The sequence below is a fragment of the Triticum dicoccoides genome, chromosome 1B, assembly GCF_002162155.2.
Source record: "Triticum dicoccoides isolate Atlit2015 ecotype Zavitan chromosome 1B, WEW_v2.0, whole genome shotgun sequence".
NCBI lineage: Eukaryota > Viridiplantae > Streptophyta > Magnoliopsida > Poales > Poaceae > Triticum > Triticum dicoccoides.
The window spans coordinates 44,521,398-44,538,099 of record NC_041381.1 but is presented as its reverse complement, the minus strand read 5'-3'; the positions used below and the strand labels follow the sequence as shown (position 1 = coordinate 44,538,099).

At 50.9% G+C, this 16,702-nt stretch overlaps 1 pseudogene; it reads right to left on the bottom strand.

Annotated features, from left to right (window-relative positions):
• Positions 1–15,322: 15,322 nt before the first annotated feature.
• LOC119350088 lies at positions 15,323–16,003 on the bottom strand (annotated as a pseudogene).
• Positions 16,004–16,702: the final 699 nt, after the last annotated feature.

The window sequence follows — 16,702 nt, the reverse complement described above, 5'->3', positions numbered from 1 at the left end:
TCAATCACTATCTTATCTGGAAGATTAACTTCCACTTGATTCAAGCGATTGTAGTACTCAGACAATCTGAGCACGTGCTCACTAGTTGAGCGATTCTCCTCCATCTTTTAGATATAGAACTTGTTGAAGATTTCATATCTCTCAACTCGGGTATTTGCTTGAAATATTAACTTCAACTCCTGGAACATCTCATATGGTCCATGATGTTCAAAACATCTTTGAAGTCCCGATTCTAAGCCATAAAGCATGGTGCACAAAACTATCAAGTAGTCATCATATTGAGCTAGCCAAACGTTCATAACGTCTGCATCTGCTCCTGCAATAGGTCTGTCGCCTAGCGGTGCATTAAGGACATAATTCTTCTGTGCAGCAATGAGGATAAACCTCAGATCGCGGATCCAATCTGCATCATTGCTACTAACATTTTTCAACACAATTTTTCTCTAGGAACATATCAAAATAAACATATGAAAGCAACAACGCAAGCTATTGATCTTACAACATAATATGCAAAATACTACCAGGACTAAGTTCATGATAAATTTAAGTTCAATTAATCATATTACTTAAGAACTCCCACTTAGACAGACATCTCTCTAGTCATCTAAGTGATCACGTGATCCAAATCAACTAAACCATAACCGATCATCATGTGAGATGGAGTAGTTTTCAATGGTGAGCATCACTATGTTGATCATATCTACTATATGATTCACACTCGACCTTTCGGTCTCCGTGTTCCGAGGCCATATCTGCATATGCTAGGCTCGTCAAGTTTAACCTGAGTATTCTGCGTGTGCAAAATTGGCTTGCACCCGTTGTAGATGGACGTTGAGCTTATCACACCCGATCATCACATGGTGTCTGGGCACGACGAACTTTGGCAACGGTGCATACTCAAGGAGAACACTTCTTGATAATTAGTGAGAGATCATCTTAAAATGCTACCGTCAATCAAAGCAAGAATGAGATGTAAAATAGATAAACATCATATGCGATCAAAATATGTGACATGATATGGCCATGATCATCTTGCGCCTTTGATCTCCATCTCCAAAGTACTGTCATGATCTCTATCGTCACCGGCACGACACCATGATCTTTATCATCTTGATCTATATCAATGTGTCATCACATGGTTGTCTCACCAACTATTGCTCTTGCAACTATTGCTATCGTATAGCGATAAAGTAAAGCAATTATTTGGCACTTGCATCTTATGCAACAAAGAGACATCCATAGGGCTTCTGCCAGTTGCCGATAACTTCAACAAAACATGATCATCTCATACAACAACTTATAGCATCACGTCTTGACCATATCACATCACAACATGCCCTGCAAAAACAAGTTAGACGTCCTCTACTTTGTTGTTGCAAGTTTTACGTGGCTGCTACGGGCTTAGCAAGAACCGTTCTTACCTACGCATCAAAACCACAATGATAGTTCGTCAAGTTAGTGCTGTTTTAACCTTCGCAAGGACCGGGCGTAGCCACACTCGGTTCAACTAAAGTTGGAGAAACTGACACCCGCAAGCCACCTATGTGCAAAGCACGTCGGTAGAACCAATCTCGCGTAAGCGTACGCGTAATGTCGGTCCGGGCCGCTTCATCCAACAATACCGCCGAACCAAAATATGACATGCTGGTAAGCATTATGACTTGTATCGCCCACAACTCACTTGTGTTCTACTCGTGCATATAACATCAACGCATAAAACCTAGGCTCGGATGCCACTGTTGGGGAACGTAGTAATTTCAAAAAAAATCCTACGCACACGCAAGATCATGGTGATGGCATAGCAACGAGAGGGGAGAGTGTTGTCTACGTACCCTCGTAGACCGTTAAGCGGAAGCGTTATGACAACGCGGTTGTTGTAGTCATAAGTCTTCACGATCCGACCGATCCAAGCACCGAACGTACGGCACCTCCACGTTCAGCACACGTCCAGCTCGATGACGTTCCCCGGGCTCCAATCCAGCAAAGCGTCGGGGATGAGTTCCGTCAGCATGACAACATGGTCACGATGATGATGTTCTACCGGCGCAGGGCTTCGCCTAACCTCCGCGACGATATAACCGAGGTGGAATATGGTGGAGGGGGGCACCGCACACGGCTAAGGAACGATCCGTAGATCAACTTGTGTGTCATGGGGTGCCCCCCTGCCCCCGTATATAAAGGAGCAAGGGGGGAGGAGGCCGGCCCTAGGAGTGGGCACGCCAAGTCTGGGGTCGTACTAGGACTCCCTAGTCCTAGTAGGATTCCACCTCCCTTGTTGGAGTAGGAGAAGGGGAAAGAGGGGGAGAGGAAGAAGGAAAGGGGGGTTGCGCCCCTTGTCGAATTCAGACCAGAGGGGGGTCGCAGGCCTCCTTCCTTTTGGCCTCTCTCCTCTATTCCCGTATGGCCCAATAAGGCCCATATACTCCCCGGCGAATTCCCGTAACTCTCCGGTACTCCGAAAAATACCCGAATCACTCGGAACCTTTCCGAACTCCGAATATAGTCGTCCAATATATCGGTCTTTACTTCTCGGCCATTTCGAGACTCCTCGTCATGTCCCCGATCTCATCCGGGACTCCGAACTCCTTCGGTACATTAAAACTTATAAACTCATAATAAAACTGTCATCATAACGTTAAGCGTGCAGACCCTACGGGTTCGAGAACTATGTAGACATGACCTAGAACTATTCTCGGTCAATAACCAATAGTGGAACCTGGATGTTCATATTGGTTCCTACATATTCTACGAAGATCTTTATCGGTCAAACCGCATAACAACATACATTGTTCCCTTTGTCATCGGTATGTTACTTGCCCGAGATTTGATCGTCGATATCTCAATACCTCGTTCAATATCGTTACCGGCAAGTCTCTTTACTCGTTCCGTAATACATCATTTCGTAACTAACTTATTAGTTACAATGCTTGCAAGGCTTAAGTGATGAGTATTGCCGAGAGGGCCCAGAGATACCTCTCCGACAATCGGAGTGACAAAACCTAATCTCGAATTATGCCAACTCAACATGTACCTTTGGAGACACCTGTAGAGCACCTTTATAATCACCCAGTTATGTTGTGACGTTTGGTAGCACACAAAGTGTTCCTCCGGTAAACGAGAGTTGCACAATCTCATAGTTGTAGGAACTTTGTATAAGTCATGAAGAAAGCAATAGCAACATACTAAACAATCAAGTGCTAAGCTAATGGAATGGGTCAAGTCAATCACATCATTCTCCTAATGATGTGATTCCGTTAATCAAATGACAACTCATGTCTATGGCTAGGAAACCTAACCATCTTTGATTCACGAGCTAGTCAAGTAGAGGCATACTAGTGACTATATGTTTGTATATGTATTAACACATGTATCATGTTTCTGGTTAATACAATTCTAGCATGAATAATAAACATTTATCATGAAATAAGGAAATAAATAATAACTTTATTATTGCCTCTAGGGCATATTTCCTTCACGTGCATGTTGGAGTCCGTGCCGGAGGACGCCGCGCCCTTGCCCTTATCGGTGGAGGAGCCAGGTCCAAGGCGATCGGCGGAGGAGGCAGACCCAACGGTGCCGATGGTGAGGGCGGTAGCGGTGACCTCAGGGCGCCCCTCTAGTCGGGCGCGCTCGTTGGCCTAGATTTCTTCCATGAGGAGACGCGAGTGCGCTTGCGTGAACGGGGGGAAGGGCGACTGCATCACGAGCAGAGTCAGCATGACGTGGAACTTGCGGCTCAGCCCGCGGATCAGCTGCAGAGTCAGGGACTGGTCGGTGACGCGCTCGCCAACCTCAATGAGCTCGGTGGCGAGGGTCCGTAGGCGCCGACAGTACTCGGCTATGGAGAGATCCCCCTGCACCAAGTTGCGGATCTCGATGCTGAGGACCACGGCGTGACCTGCTTGGTTGTCACGGAAGATGAGGTGCACTTGGGACCAGATGTCGAAGGCGGTGCTCGCCGGGGAGGCGGCGACATCCATCAGCTCATCAGCGACGACCCCATAGAACCATAAGACTATGGTTAGGTCTTCATTGCGCCAAACGGCGCTCTCATGCAGCGGGATGGCGGCCTTGTCGAGATGATGCTGCACATTGTGTTTATAGAAAATGACATAAAAGAGATGGCGCCACTTTGTGTAGTTACCAGACTCCAGGTCCAGTTTGGACTGGAAGTGATGCGTGATCGAAGACGGCAGGCCGAATGGAGCGAAGGATGAGCCGACGTCGGGCGTGGGGAGGCGCGGGATCATGGCGCCGCGGGAGACGGGCTGGACGGGGATGCTGCCCGCGAGGCGAAGGGGGCCCGCAGGAGGGGCCATGGAGAGCGCCGGGGCCGCGGCGAGATGGAGTCCGGGAGCCACAATGGTTGAGGAAGACGGGGTGGCCTCGGGGATGGGCGCCTTGCCGCGGACGACATCAGGCGCGAGCCGGGTGGGAGGGGCTGCAGGAACCGCAGCGGGGTTGGGGAAGACCGCGGCTGGAGCAGGGGTGGCCGCGGCGGGAGCATGGACGGCCGCGAGCGACGCGGCGGTCAGAGGAACTGCAGCGAAGGGTCGCGTTAGCACCGCCGGTGAGTCGAAGTCGGTGGAACGAGAGAGACGGAGAAGGCGGTTCATTGTGGAAGCGAGATAGGTGGATCGTGAGATGCATCTGATACCAAGTTGGATCGTATAACTCTCACACTTGTATTGCATTGCCTCAATGGGCTTATATAGGTTACAATAGTAGAGTATAGAGAGTTGGGGTGAGAGGTTAGATCGGCATGCCTAGCATGCAGGATGTGCATGCGCATGTTGAGGGAGAGTGCGGGGCTCGCCGTTCAGCCAACAGTAGACCCGGTCAGGTGGTTCAGCCACCTGATGACTAAAGTGTAGGCGCAGTCGAAGAATTAGTACTAATATGTATAGTCGATGTTTGGGGGGGTCTAGCCCCTGCTCGCCCCCAGTCTCCTGTTAGCGCCCCTGACCCGCATACCCCACCTGCCAGCCCGTCAGCAAGGCCCAGGCGTGCCCCCAGGCCCAACCCACGCTATGTTGGCCCAGAGTGGAGGAACCTGTGGCCCAAGAGCAAAGAGGTACTTAAGCCTGTTACCAGGGCAGGCTAGGACATCCAGAGGATCAAGGCGGACAGCTCCTGGCGGCTACCAAGTCCCGATCCATTTTCCTCTTCCTCCTCGCTAAGAACCCTAGCTACTTCCTATTCGTGTAATCGCTACCAAATCCTGTATCTGTGAGTGAGATTGCCACCCATATTCGAGATACTACTATGTCCCTTACACTTGGTATTAGACGCCACCACCACACTCACCGCCGCGCGTTCTGGCTCACTTCATCGAGATGCACCGACTCCGTCAAGCACGCCTGCATCTGGAGCATATGGATCCGGCCATCAAATCCTACCTCGACAAGCTCTCGGCCACGATGGAGGCCAACACGACGGCCCTGACGGCGGTCAGCTCCCGTCTCGATGATTTGGCATCGTGGCGGCCCGATCTGGAGAACCGCGTCGCCGATCTGGGCGAAGCGGTGGCCGTGCTTCAGCAAGACCGTTCTGGCTCCACCAACGGTGAGGGTACACAGGCGCCGACACCAACGGCGCCACCGCCAGCGACTCGCACCACAACATCTCATGTCGCTGAAGGCGCGGCGGACGCACCCCACGGATCCATTGACCACGGTGAGTTCCATCTGCAACGGGGGTCGACAGCGGTGTCCTTCCAGACACTGCCGCCACTCCCAACCAACGGTCAGCTCTAAATCCCGTCCCCAAATTCTCTTCCATCGCCGTTTGCGCACGCTAGTCAGATGCTTGTGGGGCTTGGGCAAGCGCACCCATCCATCACTTTCCCTCAATTCTCAGGAGATAATACAAATCTCTGGAGAACCATGTGTGAGCAGTACTATAACATGTTTGGGATCCACGAATCCTTCTGGGTTCCGATGGCGGTGCTGATTTTTTCAGGCCCGGCCACCATTTGGCTGCAGTCCATACAAAAGAAACTGGGATCATTTACTTGGGAGTCTTTTGCTGCCTTGCTATGCACTAGATTTGGGCGGGATAGGCACCAGAACCTGATCCGTCAGTTCTACACCATTAAGCAAACTTCTTCAGCAACTGAATTTATTGAGAAATTTGAGCTTATTACAAATCATTTGAGTTCATATTCAGATTCAATTCACCCCTACTATTTCCTTACTCGTTTTGTGGAAGGGCTGAGACCGAACATACGCGCGGTGGTCATGGTGCAGCGGCCACCATACCTGGACACAACTTGTGCTCTGGCCATGCTCCAGGAAGAGGTGGCTGACGGAGCGGGCGTGGAGTCATCGCGGCCATTCCACTGCCAGCAGCAGCCTCTAGAGGTGACCGCGCGTCCTCCCGCGGCGTTGCCACTTCCTGCGCCACCGGGTCGCCCACCACCACAGGCTGGGGCGACCGATCGGCGTGGCACTGATGCTGCTCATGCTGAAGCAGCAAAGGTCAAGACTCTGTGCAACTACCGAAGAGCACGGGGGCTATGCTTCAAGTGTGGCGAACACTGGGGTCATGACCACACCTGCCCCACGTCAGTCCAGCTCCATGTGGTCGAAGAACTCCTGGAGCTGTTCGGCATCGACACAGCCACCGAGCAGCAAAACTTGCTAGCGGAAGAGCAACAACAGGATGCAGTCATGGCGATCTCACGATCTACTGTGACGGGAGGGGTATCATCTAAAGCTTTTCAGCTCCGTGCTTGGATTCAAGGCCGTGAAGTGCTGATGCTCGTCAACTCTGGAAGCACAACATCATTCATCAGCAAGTGCTTTGCAGAGGGCATGTCAGGCATCCAACCATTGCCAAAGGCACACAAGGTGCGTGTGGCTGACGGTGGAGAGCTCTTCTGCTCGGCCAGTGTGCCAAATTGCACATGGTGCTCACAAGGGCATCAGTTCAGCACTGATCCGAAGGTGCTAGACCTAGGCGTCTACGATGTCATTCTGGGCATGGATTGGCTTGAAGAGCACAGTCCGATGACGGTCGACTGACGTGCCAAGCTCATCGCAATTCTGTCGCCAAGCGGTGTCATCAACCTCCGTGGCCATGACAACTCTTCGTCCACTTGTGTCATCATCAATGTGTTGCAACTTCAGAGCTTGTGCAGCAAGGGTGCTATCACTCACATGGCCCTGATACACGAGATTGCATCAGAAGGGGACACCAGCTCACCACCTCCAACCTGCATACAGCAAGTGCTGGATGAGTTCGATGATGTTTTCAAGGAACCAGTGGGTCTACATCCGCGACGCGAGTGCGATCATCGCATTCCGCTCATTCCTGGAGCTCAACCTTTCAGCATCAGGCCTTACCGTCACAAGCCCGACCACAAGGACGAGATTGAGAGACAAGTGGCAGAACTACTCCGCACAGGCGTCATTCAATGCAGCAACAGTCCCTTTTCTTCCCCAGCTATTCTCGTCAAGAATAAATATGGAACATGGCGACTTTGCATCGACTACCGACAGCTCAACGCCACACATGTGTCATCAAGTATCCAGTTCCGGTGATTGAAGAGCTCCTGGATGAACTACACGGTGCGGCATGGTTCTCCAAACTGGATCTGCGCGCTCGTTATCACCAGATTCGTCTCACAGAGGGAGAGGAATTCAAGACAGCGTTTCAAACACACTTTGGGCATTATGAATTCAGAGTGGTATCCTTTGGTTTGACAGGAGGACCACCCACATTTTTGGGGGCCATGAACACCACATTCCATCCCCTCCTGCGCGTGTGTGTTCTCTTTTTTTCCGATGATATTCTGGTCTTTAGCAAAACACTCAAGGACCACGTGCGGGGTCTGAGACGGGTGCTCGCACTGTTGCACAGAGATCCATGGAAGGCCAAGTTTTCCAAGTGTGCTTTCGGTCAAAAGAAGCTCTCATACCCGGGGCACGTCATCAGCGAGCAGGGGGTCGCTACTGAGCCATCAAAAATCAGAGCAGTGGCACAATGGACAGCACCAACCAGCATCAAGGAAGTTCATAGTTTTCTGGGCATGGCAGGATATTGCCATCACTTCTTCAAGAACTTTGGAATCATAGCTCGACCGTTGTTCAACCTCCTCAAGAAGGGGGTGCCGTTTGTGTGGACCTCAGCAGCAGAAACAACTTTCCAAGTGCTCAAGCAACAGCTAGTCGAGGCCCCGATGCTTGCCCTTCCAGACTTCTCCAAGACCTTCATCGTAGAAATAGATGCCAACGACAAAGGGATCGGAGCAGTTCTCCAACAAGGTGGCCATCCGATTGCTTACATGAGCAAAGCGCTGAGTCCACTGTACCAAGGCCTCTCCACATATGAAAAGGAGTACCTGGCAGTGATTGTGGCAGTGGACCAATGGCGACCGTATCTCCAACACGATGAATTCATCATTTCAACGGATCAGCGCAGCTTGGTCCATCTCAATGAGCAGCGCCTCACTACTCCTTGGCAGCAAAAAGCATTTACAAAGCTCTTGGGGCTGCGGTTCTCAATCCGTTACAAGAAAGGAAGCGACAACACCGCGGCTGATGCTCTGTCTCAGACCAACACCACGGAGATCCTACACTCGGCCAGTTCATGTCAGCCTGTCTGGCTTGAGGACATCATCAACAGCTACAACAGCAACCCTCAAGCTCAACACCTCCTCGAGCAGCTCGCCATCCGCGAGGATCCCAAGGGACGGTTCACCTTGAAGCAAGGACTCCTGCGTTTTCGCAACAGAATATGGCTTGGAGGATCGACATAGATGCAACAACACATCATATCAGCTTTCCATGACAGTGCTACGAGAGGGCACTCAGGTTTTCTGGTGACATACTGCCGCATCAGGAGGCTGTTTGCCTGGCCAAAGATGAAGGTGCACGTCTTGCAGTATGTACGCTGCTGTCAAGTGTGTCAGCAAGCAAAACCCGACCGTAGTGCATCTCCGGGCCTGCTCATGCCGCTGCCTATACCTCAAGAATCATCGGACTTGATCACCATGGACTTTGTGGATGGTTTGCCACAATCAGGACAGTTTAATTGTGTTCTGGTAGTGGTGGACAAACGTACCAGGTTCGCTCATTTTCTGCCTCTAGCGCATCCTTACACTGCATCCAAGGTGGCCTTGCTTTACATGCAACAACTCTACAAACTGCACAGATTCCCTGGTGCAATTGTGTCTGATCGCGATCCAATGTTCACCAACCATTTTTGGCAAGAGTTGTTCAAGTATGCAGGCACGGAACTGCGCCTGAGCATGGCAAATCAACCGCAAACAGACGGCCAGACCGAGAGGGTAAACCAATGCATCGAGACGTACTTGCGGTGTTTCGTCCATGCGTGTCCCAAGCACTGGAGCTTCTGGATACCACTGGCGCAGTTCTGGTACAACACCTCGCACCACTCGGAGATCGGCATGACCCCTTTCAAGGCAATGTTTGGCCGCGAGCCAAGGCACTGGGGGATTACAGCTACAACGGCTTGCACGGTGCCAGCGCTGCAGACTTGGCTCGAGAAGCGAACCATCATGCAAGGGGTTATCCAACAACAGCTGCACTAGGCGCACCAACTGATGAAGGATCAGACTGACAAAAAGCGCTCGTTCAGGCAGTTCCAAGTGGGCGATCAATTCTTCCTCAAGCTTCAACCATACATCTGGACGTCGGTGGCTCCAAGGGCAAATCACAAACTGTCGTACAAGTTCTACAGACCTTTTCCGATCATCGCCAAGATCAACGACGTCGCCTACGAGCTCAAACTACCTCCTCAAGCTACGGTGCATCTAGTCTTCCACGTCTCCCAGCTCCGACAAGCTCTCCTACCGGGCACAACGGCATCCACTACGCTTCCACCACAAGAAGAAGACCTCGCGGTGCTTGTTGCTGTTCTGCAATCAAGATGACGCGAGAAGAACGGTGCCATGAAGGAGCAAGTGCAAATCCAATGGTCTGTTCCTGTGGTCGGTACCACCTGGGAAGACAAAGAAGCGCTCCAAGCTCGGTTTCCGCACGCAGAGGCTTGGGGACAAGCCTCTTCCGAAGAAGGAGGGGGTGTTGGCGCTCCTAACCAGCATACCCCACCTGGCAGCCCGTCAGCAAGGCCCAGGCGTGCCCCCAGGCCCAACCCACGCTACTTTGGCCCAGAGTGGAGGAACCTGTGGCCCAAGAGCAAAGAGGTACTTAAGCCTGCTACCAGGGCAGGCTAGGGCATCCAGAGGATCACGGCGGACGGCTCCTGGCGGCTACCAACTCCCGATCCATTTTCCTCTTCCTCCTCGCTAAGAACCCTAGCTACTTCATATTTGTGTAATCGCTGCCAACTCCTGTATCTGTGAGTGAGATTGCCACCCATATTCGAGATACTACTGTGTCCCTTACATCTCCGCCCCTGGCGCTTCGGTGTGTTAAAAAAATAACCAAGACAAGACAAGGTCCAATGAGATCGTGCGTGCCTCCTCTTTTTTTTTTTCTACTCGTGGATGCCTCCCTCGTGTATACGATGGCTCACGTAACCACCGATGCGCTAATTTTGGTGCTAATTCTAGTACGCCTAGGATATCGGGAATGAGGGAGTACAATTCTGTTTCCACAGCTAGCCCAGTCGATATATACTTTTTTTTTAAACTCTATATATACTTTCTCCTACACGAGGGACGAGTGCCTCAGATCACGATCCCGAACTTGGCCTCCAGGCTCCAGCGGTCGCCGGCGCCGCCCGCACGCGGACGGCCGTACCGCGCCGGCCCCTCGCGGTCTCACCTCCTCCACCTCCAGTCCCCCCTGTCTGCCTACCCTCGCCGGCAGGTTGCCCGTCACAGCTCGGTCCCGCGGCCGCGCCACCAGAGACAGCACGCGAGCGCCGGAGCAGCCTAGAAGGACCTGGTAAGCCAGCTTCCGCTTGTTCATATTATCGACTGCCTGATGACCTGCTGTATTGTTGTGCCCTGTTGCCCACATTGACCCTAAATCCCCAGTGCCCAATCCCAAGTGTTACATTACTTGTTTTAACTGTGTTGCTGATATTTTCGGAATCCCCAACTTAATTCAGTTTTATAATTCTTGTGGTTGTTGTAATTGTAGAATCACGCACATTTCAAACGTACGATTGAACTGCAGTGTTATGTATCAATTGGCTGTTTATATTCTTCAGTTGCCCACTTTTTACCTCCGTCCGATTTTTTTCTTTTTGACAAGTGCGCCCACCATCCGACTACTTTCTGGTCCGGCAATGCATTGAGTAGTTTTATCACGTCCACTCTTGTGTTGTATCAACTTCACTAGTTTCTTATGCTAGTTTGGTGTTACTTTTGTTGTACAATTGTCAAAAATGAAGAGACTATTATATTCATGTAAGACTATCATTTCTTCCCAACTATTTGTATTTGCTAACTCTAAACATATTTGGTGAGCTATAATCTTTATTGTAAAACCTATTTATATTGTTCTTTTCGGTAAGACTGTACTATATGTCATCCCAATATTTATTTTTTAATATGGCACAGGAACTCCGAAACTTTTCTGCTATACCATTGCCACTGAAAGCCATGCCGATGTTGCGTCGAGTGCGGCCTCGCACGTCTGGCGGTGAGGACCGCCTTAGTGCGCTCCATGACGATCTGATCCTCCTCATAGTAAGCAGGCTGGACACCCGAACAGCGCTCTCCATGGCCATCCTTGCCAGGCGTTGGGTTCGCATCCCGCACAAGCTGTCCGCACTCGACTTCAGGGTGAGCGACATACTCCCGCCGGAGTACGAACGGACCGTCGCCCTTCGCCAACTCAACTTGCCGCGTGACGCCACTTTGGCCGGGACACTCGACGGTCTCAAGGCGCGATGTGAGATCGACACAATAAGGTCATTCGCAAACGGAATCACGAGCTTTTTGGAAGCAGACAGTGGCCATGACCGGCATGTAAAGACCCTCCGTCTCGAGTTCTTTCAGACATACAATAGCATTTGTGTGGACCGCCTTATCAATGGTGCAGTCGGTGCATGGGGGGTGGAAGATCTGGAGGTTGTCGTCAGTCCATCGTCTGGTTATGATCAGACGCGGACATACAACTTCCCCCACAACTGCCTCAACCTCCGGTCTTGCCTTCGCAGCCTGACTCTGGGCAAGTACTGTGCACTGCCACCGCTGCATAACTACAACATGCTTACTAAGCTCGTCCTGCATGACATGTCTGCTTCCACATCCGTGAACGTGTACGAGAGGGTGTTCAGAGACTGCATTGGGCTGCAGGTGTTGTACCTCACGTCCTGCTCCTGCGCACATACCACTTTGGTGGTGGACGCGCCGTGTTCACATATCAGGGAGCTCGTCCTGGAAGAGTGCTCATTTTTTGTGATCGAGCTGCGCGACCTCCCAATGCTTGTCCGTCTAGCGTGCAGCCTAACCGACACTTCAAAGATTCTATTTGGCTCGGTTCCGAGCCTCATGGACACTAACCTTTCATTCTCTCTAGAGGATGATAGTATAGTGGCGGCACGGTGGATAAATGAGTTCGACTCGTTATTCGGTATGTCCCCCACCATGGCGAACCTCGTCATCCGATTTATTGGACGGAGAACTTGGATTGGAGCTAGCAGTCCGGAGAAGAAGTTGCCGCACCTGAAAAAGCTCCTTGTCGCTGACATGCCTTCAAATTGGGATATCTCATGGACACGTGGCCTCCTCATGGCCTCGACATTTCTCGAGGTCATGCACATCCACGTGCCTCACTCAGAAACGGAGCCTGATTATCTGCGCGGGATGAATTGGTCGAAATCACGCAATGAGCTTCAGCACCATCACCTCAAGGAGCTGGTCGTGATTGGATACACGCAGCGTAACATATGGCTTTTGAAGTATGTTGTGAGGGTGTGCACATCGTTGCAGCGCATTGTTTTGCTGAAGGATGGCCATGTTCGGTACATCGGACTCTCGGATTGGCGGATGGTCGGGCAGCAAACATGTCCATGGAGCGATGATGAGAAAATGGTGTTCAGAAGAATGATGAAAAAATTTGGGCTCAGGCCTCTTCCTAAACTGATCTTGGGATGATCTCTTTATTTGCTCTTATATACACATTGTTATGGAACCTAGAGGGATCTTGTGTTCGATGGGAAAATATGTTTGTCCTCAGTTTAGTTTCACTCGATCGATGTGCATTTTCCAGTTCTCAAACTAAATAGTAGTATAGTTTGTGGGAGTAGCACAAAGAGTATGCCAACATCCTTGGACGCCTGCAATCTCAAGCTTCAATGGTACGTGCAGGGCCAAGTAACTCCACAGCCACGTACTACGAACATGCCTCATCACAGGCACTCAGGGACTGCAGGCACCAGTTCGTATCATCCTGGTGCTGTGTACGGTTAGTCTGACGGCAACATTCGTGATCATCAACCGGCAATGGTGGAACCAACATCTGAACAATGGGTGTGCATAGACCAGTAAAATACTTTTACTCAAGTTTATTTATGTGTAGTGTTATATATATGAATTATACCTGATTATACAAGCATTTTGCTAAAATAGTGGGTATACATTTGTACACCCACGTCCTCAACTAGCTCCGCCCATGTCAACCGGTACATTGTAGGGGTGGGCATAAAAACCGATGAATCGAAGACCGAACCGATGTTGAAACCAAATTTTCGGTTTTTTCTTCTGTCACAAAAAAAAATCGGTTTTCAGGTCCACTAACCGGATAGAATTCGTTATGTTTGGTTTTCATCTCGGTTAACTGAACAACACGAGTTGGCGTAAATGGGTTGAGAACCAACACAAAAACAGGCACAACGAACGAGTGAATTGCAAAAAACATCGACACTTCAGGCTAGGATTGCAGAAACCACACATCTACGGAATTGTGCCAAAAACCACTAATTTTTTATCTAATTTTTTGCAAAAAACACTAGTTGACTGCTTTAGCCCATTTAATGATGATTATGACAGGTGGAGCCCACTTTTGATGACATGGCGTAACGGTTCGAGATGAACGTCGTTAGATGCTTTTTTTGTTGCCAAAAAATCCCCCAAACTCTGCTCGCTGCTCAGCCGACGTATGAACTCCCCCCGCCGGCGGCGGCATGCCCTGCTAACGCCGCCGCCCCTCCCTCCCCGACCTGCCGCCGTCTTCAAGCTAGATCCGCCGCCGTCGCCAAGCATATCAGGCGAGGGAGGCCGTCGCGAAGAGGGAGGCCAGCGCCGCCCCATGCCCGTCCCTCTCCGATGCCGCTCCACGCCCATCCCTCTCAGGCGCCACCCAATGCTTGTCCCTCTTCGACGCCGCCCCACGCCCGTCCCTCTCCGGCGTCACCCCATGCCCATCCCTCTCCGGCGCCGCCCGACCTGCATCACGGGAGATGGGCCGCCCCTGTCTGCCGGCGCACGACCCCGGGGCCGCCCCTGTCCGCCGGCGCACCACCTGGCGACGTCCCTGTCCGCCTGCGGACGACCCTGCGGCCGCCCCTGTCCGCCGGCGCACGACCCTCGAGCACGCCCCGCCGCACGACCCAGACGAGGTCATCAACCCCCTGCTGTTGTGGCTCATCTGCGGCGGCGACCCAGGCGGGAGCTTGCGGCGGCGACCCAGGCGGGAGCTTGCGGCGGCTTCGGCCATGGAGGCAAGTGGCGCCGCGCGCCCCCTCTGCTCGCCTGCTCGGGGTAGACAAATCAAGGAGCTGATTGCTTTTTTTGATTTTTGACTAAGGGGGTCTTTGTAAAATTATAGTGTTTGTTTTGTAAGTCTAGAAAACTCCTCATCTAACGGCGTCGAACTTAACCATTACGCCACGTCATCATTTACGGGACCCACCTATCATAATCATGCTCAAAACGATCTAAGCCGTCAACTAGTGTTTTTTACAAAAAGTTAATGGTTTTTGGCACAATTTCGTAGATGTGTGATTCCTGCAACCCTAGCCTGAAGTGTCGATGTTTTTTGCAATTCACTCCACAGAGTAGCGCTCACGACCCCTTTTTTCGAGAGCTCGCCCACGATCGCCACCAACGCACCGTGCGCGTCTCGCATAATACTAGTGGTTGGGGCGCACCCTTGGTGCGCCAACTGAGAGGAAATTGGGGCGGTGCCAGGTGGGATGCGCCTCTTCCACTGTCCTTTTTGTATTATACATTGACATTGTTCTATTTGTTGTCCATCAACAAAAAAAATATACAAAGGTTTGACTCAGGTAACTCAACCACTTTACACGCACAAGCATCACATTCCATGACACGAAGCACAACTATAGCAAATAATCACTTTCTCGGTGTTTGTTCACACCACCACCACCACACCATGGGCATCCCACTGCATTTCGCATCCTAGCCTGGTCTGGAAGATCAGGCCGCCGCCATCTGCTGCATGAGACCACCGGCTATGCCTTTGCCGGCCTGGCTCCCCAGCCTCTCTTCGTACCCGGTCCTTGATGGCATTCTCCTAAGTAATTATTACAACATCATCAGTATATCTCTTTCTCCTCAGTATCATGTTCGACTCGGCTACTCTGTTAAGCTTCCAAGCAAAGTATACTATACCATGACGTGGCAGTGCTCCTCGAACTTCTCCAGGAAGCCGACCACCCAACGATCCGCATTCTCCAGCCCCTCTTCGTGGTTTATCCCAGCCGTCTTCGCCGCCGTTTGCAACTACACATCACATGAGGAGATCAACACAACTGATAATCATCAGGGCCTAAATAAACGTCTATTCTGCCATACGGATGGAATGGTCGATCTGTAGATTGCTCGCAAGTAAGATTTGAGCTGAGAACGCCCATGGCTTGTTACCTTTTCTTGTTGTGCCTTCACAGTCTCTGGCAGTTTATTTATCTTCATATTCACCTGCAGTTGTTTCTCCTAAAAAGAAGACGACCAATACCTAGGCTGGGAGACCAAACGAATAACATCACAATATTCTTGAAAGACAAAAAATAAGCCATGTGCCAAGCTCTACTTGTCACATAAAAGGATTGGTTAAGTGTCATCAGAAACGTGGCTAACCTTAGCATAGCTCACGCCCATATCTACCTAGTATTTCAAACTAACCATTCTGACCTAGTATAGGAACTTCCTGGAAAAATAATATTTACCGAGTACGTACACTTGTATTTCGGGTCAACCAGAACGAATGATTTAGGGTCAGTAAGCATACATATTTTAGTAACATAAAAGAAACCCTCCCTAAAAACACATTCTGTGCAGGTGCAGTCATCATGACCTTCCACGTAATTTAGGACAGAAACATCTATGTACGTAAAAAAAATTGAAAAAGGAGGAGGACCCCCGGCCTCTTCATCTGGACGATACATGCAGCCACTTTATTAATTATTCACACAAGACATTACAAAGTCATACAATAGTAAGCCTAAAGCCACCGTCTAAGCGACATAGGCGACATCTGTCGCTACTCCTATCCAGTTGATGAAGGGATATTCATAGTCTGGGCCTAATACCAAATAGACTTCGCAGCCAAACCAAACATTTAAGACCTGAGGTCCCAACCAGGACGCCTGCCGGCTATGGGGCATCCACCAGTCCGGCGCACTCCTCAACCAGGACGACTGCCGGGTATGAGGCCGCCGCAGCCACCTGCCACCAATTCATCTTTAGTACTGTACTGCTGCATCAACCTTGCCCAGTCTAGCTGCCGTCGACGCCACCACGACGCCAGACAGCGCCACCATCATGCGCTCATCCATCATCACACGCCCATCGGCGAGA